This window comes from Podarcis melisellensis (genome assembly GCF_964234715.1).
Source record: "Podarcis melisellensis genome assembly, chromosome: 3".
Lineage (NCBI taxonomy): Eukaryota > Metazoa > Chordata > Lepidosauria > Squamata > Lacertidae > Podarcis > Podarcis melisellensis.
The window spans coordinates 73412003-73425285 of record NC_138530.1 but is presented as its reverse complement, the minus strand read 5'-3'; positions in this window follow the sequence as shown (position 1 = coordinate 73425285).

Here is a 13283-nt window from a genome sequence, read left to right as displayed (position 1 = left end):
TGTGGGTCAGAAGAGAAATTGATGCCTTCTCGCAATTCTAGTTTTCATTCCCAGTTTGATATTTCTATAGGGCTTGGACAGAACAGCAAACACAAAAGTGGCAGTGCTCAGGAGGTAAGCTTATTCAGTTTCTAATTTTAGTTTTATCTGAGTTTTGTAATAGTGTGGGGATTTCCATGCTGTGTGGCAAGATGAAGCTGATACATTTAAATAGCCAGTAGTGAGCAGCTGGTATCTAAAGTAAGGTCTTTATGGATCCTTGGCCTTGGGAATCCTACTATGCTATTGGAGAAAATTGGGGTAGAAGTCACTGTAGTGCTGAATAAATAATTATTCCAGTTTTGACAGCAATGATCACTTATTGGAAGGCATTGAGAATCAGAATCTATGTTCTCCCTGAAATCATCCTTGTTGATATGGAAAAGAGATTTATTTTCCCACTCCCAAAGCAGTTGACTGACACTGGCAACACTTGCAAACCTTAAGCAGTTTTCTGGCGTGCTTCCATACCCAGACCACATTTCTTTTCCTGACCTAAAATGTAGTTTCAGCAATGTATATGTTTATTTAAATGTATGCTTTCATCAATACATAAAGTGATAAAGTAGGTTCTTACATTATCAGTGTAGGACGGGTGAACAGGAAATCAATTTTATTCTCTTTTATACCAGTGTAATTAAACTGATGGAAAGGATTAAGAAACTGCTTTGTTAAATTAAAGTGCTCTTATTGCATTGCTTGATTATTCTTCCAAAACAAGAGAAAATAAGGATGAGTTTACATGCATTTTCAAATAAAACTGGAGAACATTTGCCATTAGTAAATCTTCCATATTGCATGTAATTGGCTACTTAAATGAAAATGAAGACTTTAAATTAACTTTCTCAAGCTGATGGGGTTTTTGGTAGAAGAACTTATCAGCTAATTAAGAGGGGAAACAAAAATAGGACCAGACTAGCATTTTATGCTTTAAAAAACTTGGATTTAATAATTTGCTTTGTTTCTATGCCAGCAAAAATGAAACTTTTTGACATGATAAGTTGTCATTCAATTATGCTTCAATAAGCTTGAAGGCTACAGTTTAATGCTTCTTGTTGATTATTTCTTGTCATTTCAAAACATAATAAATTGGATAAATCACTGTTATAAAAGTAGTAAGTGGATGTAACTTGCAATACACATACATTTGATTGCAAAACATGTAAATGACCATGTTTTTGATTAACACTAAAACTCAAAACAGCATTTTGACTTAACATTGCCATCCTCTTAATTATATCATTTATGTATTATACTGTTATGAAATGAACATTAAGTCTATTGAAGTGATAAAAACCATACAAGGCATATTCCATTAAAAGACAAGCATACCTAGGCCTATTCTGTACTGTATTGTACAGTGTCACACAACTTTAATCAGTTGTGGCTTCTCTCAAAGGATGCTAGGAACTGTAGGGTGGTGAAAGTTGTTAGGAGACCCCCTTTCCTGCACAAAGTTACAATTCCCAGAGCTCCCTAGGAAGGAAGATTGACTATTGAACTCCTGAGATGGGGCCCTAGAGGCCAAAACAGACATGAGAACTATCTGAGGTCACATCTCTAAGCTTTTTTTAAGCTTTAATGCAGCTGTTAGAGGATGGACATATACATTTCTCAAACACATATACATATCATTTTACCTTTGTAATATGACCTAAAGTTGCACCATAGCCCTAATGGAGAAAAGAAAAACGGGTGACCCGGAAACTACAGCTAATCCAGAATGTGGCAACTAGACTGGTGACTGGGAGTGACTGCAGACACTATATAACATCAGTCCTGAAATACCTGCATCGGCTCCCAGTACATTTTTGAGGATAATTCAAAGTGTTGGTGGTGGCCTTTAAAGCCCTAAACAGCCTTGGCCCAGTATACCTGAAGGAGTGTCTCCACCCCAATTGTTCACCATAACACTGAGTGAGATCCAGCACCAAGGGTCTTCTGCAAGCTTCACTGCGAGAAGTGAAGCTACTGGGAACCAAGCAGAGGGCCTTCTTGAAAGTGAAACGCCCTCCCATCAGATGTCAAGGAGATGAGTGACTATATAATCTTTCAAAGACATTTGAAGGCAGCCCTGTATAGGGAAGCTTTTTAATCTGTGATGTTTTATTATGCTTTTATATGTGTTGGAACTTACCAGAGTGGCTGGGGCAACCCATTCATAAGTGTGGGATACTATCTCTGTCTGTCTGTCTGTCTGTCTGTCTGTCTATCTATCAATCATCTATCTACCTATTTTTATTCTGAGCATGCAACCTGCTAGCATTGCCAACCTCTTGTTCATTCAGTAACCCGGTACTTCAATAACCTGGTATATTGTGCAATCTCTTTGGCAATCAAAGAAACTACTCTATTCCGAAATTTAAAATGGAAAACGTAATGCTGGTGGTCAACAAAAGAGGTTTAAAGACTGTTTCAGGGCAAATTTTTAAAAATGTAGCATAAACACCAACAACTGGGAAACACTTGTCTGTGAGCGCTCCAATTAGAGAACAGCCTTTACCAAAGGTTCCTTGGGCTTTGAAGACACTCAAACTCAGGACGCAAGGGAGAAGTGTGTTAAGAGGAAGGCACGCTTGGCAAATCCACACTGTGATCAACTCCCACCTGGAAACCAATGTCCCCACTGTGGAAGGATGTGTGGATCCAGAATTGGCCTCCACAGTCACTTACAGACTCATTGTTAAAACCGTGTTTATGGAAGACAATCTTACATTGCTCCAGCCCCAAAAAATCCTATGTAAAAATAATAAAACCCTCCTTTTAAGATCGTATATGCATTTATGGCCAAGACATTTAAGAAATGATTCCAAAATCAATCTGAAAGATCCTAAGATATTTTTAGTAACTGTTTTTCTGCATTTCAGAAAGCTCTGAATGTTGCCACATAAACTGCAAAGTATTTTAGGTCATTGCTCATTTGTGCATTTTCAGGTCTGTCATTAATTCTCTTCTGTGAAAGTGAAGTTGTTTGCATGACTTCAAGTTTCCCAGGGGCCTGAAAATCCTGATAATATAAACCATTTTGCTATAATTTGCAGGGGTAGAGGGATATTTTCTGGACAGCAGCATAAATCAAATATCTAGGCAGAAAGCCCAGATTGCTACTTACTCATGAAGTGAACCATTAGGCAAATGCTGTTTTGCTTGATAAGTAAAAATTGTCACTGTTTCTTATTATTCAGTATACATTCTCTGTGATGGGACGATGAGCTGCTTGTGCGTAAAATGCAAGTCCCTCAGAGTTTGATCAGGCTTTCAAACCTCTGCCTGTGACGGAGCCCCTCCAGCATGGCTGCGTCAATCACTAGTAGAATCCGAAAGTGGCTGCTTTCGGAAACGTTTCCAACATAAAAGCTCCTTAACGGAAACACGTCGTCTGGCCTCTCGGCGTGACAGTTTCCGTCGAGGTGTGGGTGTCCCTATAGGAGGTCCTGAGACCTCCCCACTGGTTTCGCTTGAAGCGTCTCTGAGCCATCCCTCCGACTCACTTTCCCTTGGAGTTCTTGCTCGCCCTCTACTGGTTCCCTCTTCCGCTGCTACTGCTCTCTCACCCTCAGTGAGCCTTTGCGCCTCCGGCGCTTTAGATGTCAGTTCCCTGACATCCACCTCCCCTCCAGGGCCCCCTTCACCCCCTCCCGTCTCCTCTCCTACTGGCGGTGAGGAGGTAAAACCCTTGAAAGAACCTCCCTCATCTTCCGACGTCGCGAACACTTCCTTCCACTTGTTGCTGTTCCTACTCTCTAGGTACTCTTCGTCATCAGAGTCCACTCCCTCTTCCAACTCCGACTCCGCGAACCCTTCCATTTCCTCTTCCTCATCGGTGGTGCCGAAATACTCCCTCCTAAACCTTGCTATCGGCTGAGGTTTCCTCGGGAACCTTTGATGGAACGTTTCTGTTAAAACCTCGTCATTGACTTCCTGCGCACTTACCCAGGTGTTTTCTGACTCCGGTTCCCCTTCCCACGCCACTAAATACTCCACCTGATTTCCCTTCCACCTGGAATCGAGGATTTCCGCTACATGGTTGCGGCGTTCCCTCTCTTCCAAGGCTGGTCCCCTGACGTGCTCCCCTTCACCTCCTCCCCTGTATGGTGACAGTAACGACCTGTGGAACACTGGGTGCAATTTCATGTGATTGGGTAATCGGAGTTTGAAAGCTACCGGGTTGACCTGCTGAATCACCTCAAAGGGTCCCAATCTTCTGGGCCTCAGTTTCTTACAACCCCCTTTGAACGGCAACCCTTGGGTTGACAACCACACTTGATCCCCCACCCTTATGGTTTCACCTTCCCTTCTGTTCTTGTCTGCCTGCTTCTTATATTGTGCCTTAGCCCTTTCTAAGTTGAGCTGGAGCTGCTGATGGATGGCTTCCATCTCTTCTACAAAATGTTCAGCCGCTGGGACGCTCCATCTCTCCCCTCCTTCCCCTGGAAATGCCCTGGGGTGACACCCGTAATTAGCCAAAAAGGGACTCATCCCTGTGGACACATTCTCCGCATTATTGTAGGCAAATTCTGCCAACGCCAACTTTTCGACCCAATCGTTCTCTCTGTCATTGACATAACACCTAAGATATTGTTGAAGAATGCCATTTGCCCTTTCCGCCTGCCCGTTGGTTTCAGGGTGCCGGGCAGTTGAAAAATTGACTTCCACGTGTAACAAGCTCATGAGCTTCCTCCAGAACCTGGAAGTAAATTGTTTGCCTCGATCTGAGATCACCCTCGAGGGAGCCCCGTGCAACCTAAAGATATGTTCCACAAACAACTTCGCCGTTTCTTCCGCTGTGACTGCATGTGAGCATGCTACAAAGTGGCACATCTTAGTTAACAGGTCTACTACTACCATGATGGCTGTTTTCCCCTTGGACCTTGGCAGATCCGTCATAAAATCTATTGATATCGCTTCCCAAGGCCGTTCTGGTGTGGGTAAAGGTTCTAATAACCCTGCCGGCGCCCTTCTTTCCCCTTTGGCTCGCTGACATTGGTCACACCCTCTTACATACTCCCTTACATCTTCCCTCACCTTAGGCCACCAAAATTCCCTGGTAACCAACCACATGGTCTTGTGTTGCCCAAAATGTCCCGCCGTGGGGCTATCATGCAACTGCTTGAGTACTCTCCCCCTCAATTCACCTTCGGGTATATACAGTGCCCCTTTGTAATACAATGCCCCATTTCTTTCCTCAAAACCTCCGGGGCTCTCGCCCTCCCCCCTGAGACCTCTGAGCTTATCCTGGGCATATTCATCATTTTCCGTTTCCTCCACCAGTTCTCGTTGCCCCACCATCGCCGCCCCACACACCCAGCGGTCCTCCGGGATGACATGTCTCTCTTCGATCACCCCCTCCCCTTCCCAATATTCTGGTTTGCGTGAGAGCGCGTCCGCCCTGACGTTTTCTGGGCCTGGCACATAACAAATCTCAAAGTTAAATTTGGAGAATTCCTGTGCCCATCTCACTTGTCGTTGGTTGAGCACTCGAGCTGTTCTCCAATACTCTAAATTTTTGTGGTCGGTGCACACTTGCACCTTGTGTTGTGCCCCAATTAATAAATGTCTCCACCTCCGGAATGCTTCGTGAATGGCAAGTAGTTCCCTGTCATACACCGTGTAATTCCTCTCGGACTTATTCAGCTTCCGCGAGAAGAAGGCACACGGTCTCCACTCCGACGCACTCCTCCCCGGTTGAAGAAGGACCGCCCCTACCGCCCGGTCGGATGCATCTGTTTCCACTCTCATGGGTTTTCGTAAATCCACATGCAGAAGTTGTTCTTCCGAGGCGAAAGCCCTTTTCAGTTCTTCAAAGGCTCGATCCGCCTCTGCCGTCCAAACAAATTTCTTCTTGCTGCTGAGACAGTCGGTGATGGGCGCCGTCAAGTGGGCAAAGTTCTTGATGAACTTCCGATAAAAGTTCCCAAATCCCAAGAATCTTTGCACGTCCTTCTTGGTCTTCGGTGTCTTCCATTCCAGTACCGCTTGGACCTTGCCTGGATCCATGGCCAATCCCTTGTCTGACAAGCGGTACCCCAGGAATTCCACCTCCTTGGTATGAAACTGGCACTTCTCCAGTTTCACCCACAGCTGGTTGGCTTGCAGCCTGCCCAACACTTCTCGAACGTCCCTCACATGCTGTTCCTCATTTTCCGAATACACCAACACGTCGTCTAAAAAGGCCACACAATTCTTGTAGAGCAAAGGTCCCAGAACGTGGTTTATAAAAGCTTGAAAACACGCGGAGCCCCCTTGTAGACCGAAGGGCATAACGAGGTATTCAAAGGCTCCCAACGGGGTAAACATGGTGGTCTTCCATTCATCTCCCTTCCTTATGCGTATCAGATTGTACGCCCCCCGCAGGTCCAGTTTTGTAAAAATCTTTCCCTTCCTTACTCTGGTCAAAATGTCATCAATTCGGGGCATAGGGAAAGCCAGGGGCTCCGACACTGCATTGAGGGCCCTGAAGTCACACACCAGTCTCGGTTTGTCTGTGTTCTTTTTGTCCACAAAGAACACTGGGCTGCCCCCCACCGCTCGGGACTCTCTGATGAAACCTCGCTTCAAGTTTTTGTCAATGAACTCCCTCAGCTCCTGCATCTCCCTGTCTGACATGGCGTACAGCTTGCCTACTGGGAGTTGGGCCCCTGGGAGTAGGTTGATTTGACAGTCAAAGGGTCTATGCGGTGGCAGTTTGTCTGCTTCCCTTTCGCTGAATACGTTGCTCAGATCTGCGTATTGCGGGGGCACCTTCCCTTTGTCCATCACTTCCATCCCCGCTAGGGTGACTCTGTCTCCTCCCGAAACCTTCCCCTCCTTGCAGTGTTCTAGGCAATGCGCTGACCCAAAGGAGACCACCCTCTGATGCCAGCCCACTAGCGGATCGTGTAGCGCCAGCCAGCTCATCCCCAAAATGATGGGCGCTCCTCCCAGGATGGCCACATTAAACGCTATCTGTTCGGTGTGCCTTGCCACTCTCATTATCATCGGGACAGTCTGTTGGCTAACTTCTCCCCCCAACAGCTCTCTGCCGTCAATCGTAGTCACCTGCAAGGGGTTACTTAAAGGGATAGTCTGTATCTGGTGCTCAGCTGCAAACTCCTTACTCATGAAATTACAGGAGCTGCCTGAATCCAAAAGCGCCTTGACCTTTAGTGGGTGTCCGTTTGGCAGTTCTAGTAACACCTCTATCACTAAAGCGGGTCTGGGGGGTTCTGGCATGGGCACTTTCATTGCTCTTTGGCCTGGCTGCTGTGCCCCAACGGTGGCAGCCAGGCGTTGGCTTTTACTTGCTCCTTGCCTTCCTCTTCCTTTCCCCCAACAGCTCCTGCCATCCCTTGCCATTCCTTTCTTTGTGGGCAAACTCTGGCAAAGTGCCCTGGCTGTTGGCAGAGATAACATCTCTTGGCGCTCTTTCCCTCCTTTTTCCGCCCTTCACTGGGATTTGAAACTGCGCGCGCCCGCGCTGTTCCAACTTCCATCGGCTCTGCCGGCGGGAAAGGTGGCTCTGGAATGTCTGGAATGCGGAACTCCCTCCAACGGTCTCCTTTCCCTTCCCGCTTTTCCATAGCCCTCGCCTCCTGGCGCGCTCCTATGGCCAGCGCAGATTTGGTTAACTGGTCCATAGACTCCGCCCTGGGGCCCCGGGAAAGCTCATCTTTGACGGTTGAAGAAAGCCCCTCTTCGAAAAGCATTTGGATGGGCTCCGCCGATAGGTCCCACCCCAATTTGTGAATCAACATGGTAAATTCAGTCCAGTACTCACAGACAGATCTGCTTCCTTGCTGGCAAGCCATTAACTGCCTTCGCACCACCCCCTGCTCAATATCGCTGGAAAACATCAGGTCCATGGCACGAAAAAACTTCCTCGTGTCCTTTAAGATCTCATTATTCGCTGCCATCAGGGGTCTAACCCAATCTTTCGCCCCGGATTCGAGATGGCCAATCACATACGCCACTCGCGATTCCTCATCGGGGAAGTCATCAAACTGCAAGTTTAGAGCGTATTGCATCTCTGTTCTAAAGGCATGATAGTTCCTGGGATCCCCCCCGAATTTCTGCACCAATCCTGGCACCTTTCTGGCGAGCGGGGTGGTTTTCTCCTTTCCCTTTTCTGCATCCTGAGCCCTCCTCTCCTCAAGCCTCGCCGTTTGCAGCGCCAACTGGATCTCCAACGCCCTGTACCTTTCTTCCAGGCTTGGACCTCCTCCAGCTGCTCCTGCTTCCCCGGTTCCGGCTGGATTGCTCATGATGCTTCTCCCTGCACAAGCTGGCTTTCGGAGACTTTCGGATTGCTGTGATGGGACGATGAGCTGCTTGTGCGTAAAATGCAAGTCCCTCAGAGTTTGATCAGGCTTTCAAACCTCTGCCTGTGACGGAGCCCCTCCAGCATGGCTGCGTCAATCACTAGTAGAATCCGAAAGTGGCTGCTTTCGGAAACGTTTCCAACATAAAAGCTCCTTAACGGAAACACGTCGTCTGGCCTCTCGGCGTGACAGTTTCCGTCGAGGTGTGGGTGTCCCTATAGGAGGTCCTGAGACCTCCCCACTGGTTTCGCTTGAAGCGTCTCTGAGCCATCCCTCCGACTCACTTTCCCTTGGAGTTCTTGCTCGCCCTCTACTGGTTCCCTCTTCCGCTGCTACTGCTCTCTCACCCTCAGTGAGCCTTTGCGCCTCCGGCGCTTTAGATGTCAGTTCCCTGACATTCTCATACAATATTATACCATTCTGAGCCCTATCCAGGTGGGGAATTGCTGGGTTTAATGATAAACCTGGAGTTCTTACTTCCTATGTGATATTTCTCCTGTGGGAGGGAGGTTAGCGTACACCGCCATCATGTGTGAAGATTGAACGCCTATTTCACCACATTTCTGGAGATGTCCTGGTTTGAAAACAAGTAGAAAAATTAGGGAAAGCAAAACTTACAAGCCCATATAGCACTTACAGTGTGATGTCTAATGTTCAGCCACTCAGCCACTGTTACTCATTCTCCAGTATGGTAGTATGATGACTTCAAGAAAAGATGGGACCAACTGAATAAGTTAGAATTTACAAATAATGTGTTTCAGTGCTTTTAAACTATGTTTTGTAACATTACAGTATTCTACTGTATTTTAACACTTCATAAATATTATGGATGAACAAAATGTCCCCTTTCCAATGTCATTTCCACATTCAAGGGAGGTGGAATCAGGAAGAGTTTAAGTTTATTTGGAGTGATAAATTGGGGGGGGGGGAGTAATCTCACTACTGCCCTCACACTTCCCCCTACACCTGTTCCTAGAGGCTTTGAGGTTTCTTACGGATATCCTTCATTTCCCTCAGCACCACATGAAGCTGAAGCCTAGGATCATAACTGCCAGCTTTTCAGCCAATGTAGCCAGACTTGGCTGGACATTATCACAAATCCATAATATAGCATGTTGAGGAGGAGATTTCAAGGAAGCTGATCGGAAGGTTTGAGAACTATGAAACATTACTGACAGGGCAGCAGTTTCAGAGCTCTCCCCGCCCCACTCAGTGCTTGTGCTGATACAAAAATGGGCAGTCTTCTTGTAAGTTTTGATGATGTAAGCTAAATATTATAGTGAGAGATAAAAGTGCTTGGAATCAAATACGTAGTATTCTACATCAAATTTCATCTTTTGTTCTTTGAAGTGTGGTCACCTCATATTATACTGGACTTCGGATAGGATATTATATGTTGTTATATACATAGCGACTATATAGATCATGAGCTGCCAGGATAAAGAAGAGCTAGGATTGGGGAGAAATTTCTGATAGCCATTCTAAACCCATGGGACAAAGTGGGGGACAAATCTACATAGGTTCACCATAATCTCAATCTTTATTTGCTTCTGCAACCCAATAGAAAGACACTATATTATGCAGGCCTGTCCTTCATCTTTCATTCGAGCTTCTACTACTCAAAACTCTCTTTTTCTTCCTAGAACCAAGCATTTAAGCCAGCAAATCCTTGAATTCCAAACCCAACCTTTTGTCTTCCTTCATTTCTTGCCCATCCAACCTTGTGGGCACTTGTTGCTTTGTTTTATCTTCAAAGCTAAAACTATTTCTTTGAATGTACTCACAAAATAAGCCCAGCACTGAGCCTCTTGGACTAACCTTTGTGACATGTGGAGAAATTGTACCTTGACAGCTGTGTGATCCAATGCGGTACGATGTAGCCAGCCATTATTTTTCCCCAAACAGATTGTTGTCCTCACTTAATTTTGCAATAGCCTCCGGACTGAGCCACTCTCATGAATTACAAACTAACACAGGCAGCCCATAAGCCTCCATGCTCACTTGGTGACACTCTGGAAATACCTTAAATTAGCTGGGGCCCTGCATGGATGCCGGATTTTCGTGCCCCCATTCTCCTCCAGCTTATGTCTCATTATTTGTAATTGGCTTTGGCTTGTTATAGGATAAAGGCACAGAGTCTGCTGTAAACTATATCTACACTACAAAACATTCCTACGCAAGGTACAGTTAATGATGCCCTTGGAGATCTGGTCAAAGAGTTCATGTCAGGGAATGTGTAGCGGCTGATACAGGAAGCGGAGAAAACAGGTCTCAGGCTAAGATTTGTTCTCTTTCATTTTTTTTTCTTTTAGAAAAGTCTTCAATCAAAGTAATGAAATGACTACCAAACGGCATCCTTGTATTTCTTTGGGCAATAGAAATGAAACAGGAAGGCACCAAATCTATGGAACTTCTTTTTTTAAAAAAAATGCAGCAGAGTAGCACAGTACCACTATTCAAATAACAGCAAACCGAGGAATGATAGATAACTATGTGCCTACCTGTTCACCAGCATAGTATTTTTTTCCAAATTGCTTACACTGGGGGTAAATTGTTACATTACAGGTCCAGTTTCAATTGACATGGTAGAACTGAGGCTGAGCCCAGTCTTATTTCAGTTTTTAATGATTCAGTGCAGGGCACTTAGCCTCCCACCCTTCCATTCACGTGCTTTCACAAACTCTGCATGTTATGTTGGGGTGAGTGGCGATAACAACTGAGTCTTGGGCTGATCTAAATGGCATCCCTGGCATGTCTAGCACCAGCCCAATATAGGCATGAAGTCCTCCACTGACAAAGCCAATGCCTCATAAGTCAATGACCTTGAAGAGCAGACAGAGTCCCCTGAAACCACTGTTGAAGATCTCTTTCAGGGGTCCTCCAGGTTGGGATGAGCTGGAGAGCCCCTGGAGCTGTCAGAGGAGGAAGTGGAACCACCACCCAACCTTCAAGAACGTTGGCACAAAAAGGTCAAGGTTCAAGCTGAAGAGTGGCAGCACAATATGCACCTATGCATTCAGAGTATTCTCACTACTTGTGAGTAAGCAGTCACTGAAACTTCTTTAGTAGCAACAGTTGTGGTCAGGGTGAGGTTCAGGACACCAGAGTTTCTTTCTTCAGCTCCCAAGTTACTGGAAACAACCCCAAGTTCTGGCTTCTTATTCCTGATTTTAGTTTTTCTGTCTTGCTGTACTCTCTCTGAAATTGACCTTGGCCTGATTCTTGCCCTTGCTTTTGGATCAAAGATATATACCATGAAAATAAGAAGAGCCTGCTGGATGAGGCCAGTAGCCCATCTAGTCCAGTATCCTGTTCTCACAGTGGCTGAACAATTGCCTGTGGGAAACCAGAAAGCAGCATTTGAGCACAAGAGCACTCACTCTTCCTGTGGTTTCCAGCAACTGGTATTCAGAAGTATTGTTGCTTCCGAATGTGGAGACAGAGCCATTCAATTTGGTAGCCATCACTGCCTTCTGGGGGAGAAAGTTCTATAGTTTAGCTATATGTTTCATGAAGAAGTAATTTTCCTGAATCTTCCAACACTCAGCTTTATTGGATATCTGAAACTACTCATGCTCTGAAACTACTTTTCAGTATGCATGCTATAGAGTCTACAGGGCAATATTCAGACTGAGAATGCAGGTGCTCTCAAAGAAGAACAGGAATCATGGGTTGGAGAAATCAGAAGCATCTGTGTTATGAAAGTGTTTGTGGTATGTATTAAGCCATTCAGATTTTGAGGAGGGTGGCTCTTCTGCCTTCTATGGCAAACTGGTACCTTATTGCAATCTGCAATTGGTCTGCTTTTTATTGCCATCCACAGTGTATCGAACCAATAACGATGCAGTAAGAAACTGTAATGCTATTTCAGAAGCAGTCATCAGACAAAATTATTACATCTGCAGAAGTCATTTGGTAAGGTAGAAATACAATCATTGCAGTGAGCCATTGCAACATGATTACTGGGTGTGTGTTTTAGTGCAAATACCTTCGTATTATGTGAGATCAGAATTCATTTCCTTTTCTCCGGTTGATGTACTCCACAGTTTTAATAAATTGTGTGTTTTCTTAACTTCTTGTTTGCGACACTCAGATTTTGAAACACGCATTTCAAATAAACCTACAGAATTGAAAATAATATTGTTGACATGGTTATGCCATCAGTTATTCTCTGGGTTGTGGTGGAATCCTAAAAATAATTCCTTCTTATTAAACAATATATGCTCATTTTCTAAATGAAAAGGCAGAGCAGCATACTGATCAGGAAGGTGATGAGGGAATAGCAGATGGGGAAATCATTCTTAAAGCCTCAAATCAAACATTCATCTATTGCAACAGGGAGGGAAAATGGAATGTTCGACATTAATATTGGTAAAAAAATAAAATAATAGAATAGAATAATATCTTTTGATGTCTTCCAGATTAGATGGAAAGACTGCAATGCAATGACTAAAAATGTTGAAGCATTGTGTGTGTGTGTGTGTGTGTAGTGCCTCTGATAGTAGTAATCAATTTCAGGAAGAGTCTATTTAAGAACCAAATGTGAGTGAGCCAACCCTGCTGAGGGCCAGGAGTAAACCATTCTCTATATCACCCCATTGAGTCCCACAGCCCTGAAACTAAACATTTCCCTTTTAAAGGTGCCTCCCGGAGGAGGAGGAGGAGGAGGAGAGGACAGAGAGTGAAGAAAGAGCTGTGAGTGGAGGGGGGCCCTTTTCCTATCCTTTGGACCCCCTGGGAAGCTCCTCAAAAAGGTGCTGTACCTGGAACTAGGTGTGGAGAGTGCAACTGAATGAGACACAGCTGTGGGCAGCCTGAGGAAGTACCATCTTCCTTGGACATGCCCATAAAAGCCAATCTAGAATACGAGACTAGGGTGCTGTCCACTGTTTCGGGGAGTTTTTCTCATTGTGAGACGTTTCTGGGTGAGTTGAGCATTTGTTTGGA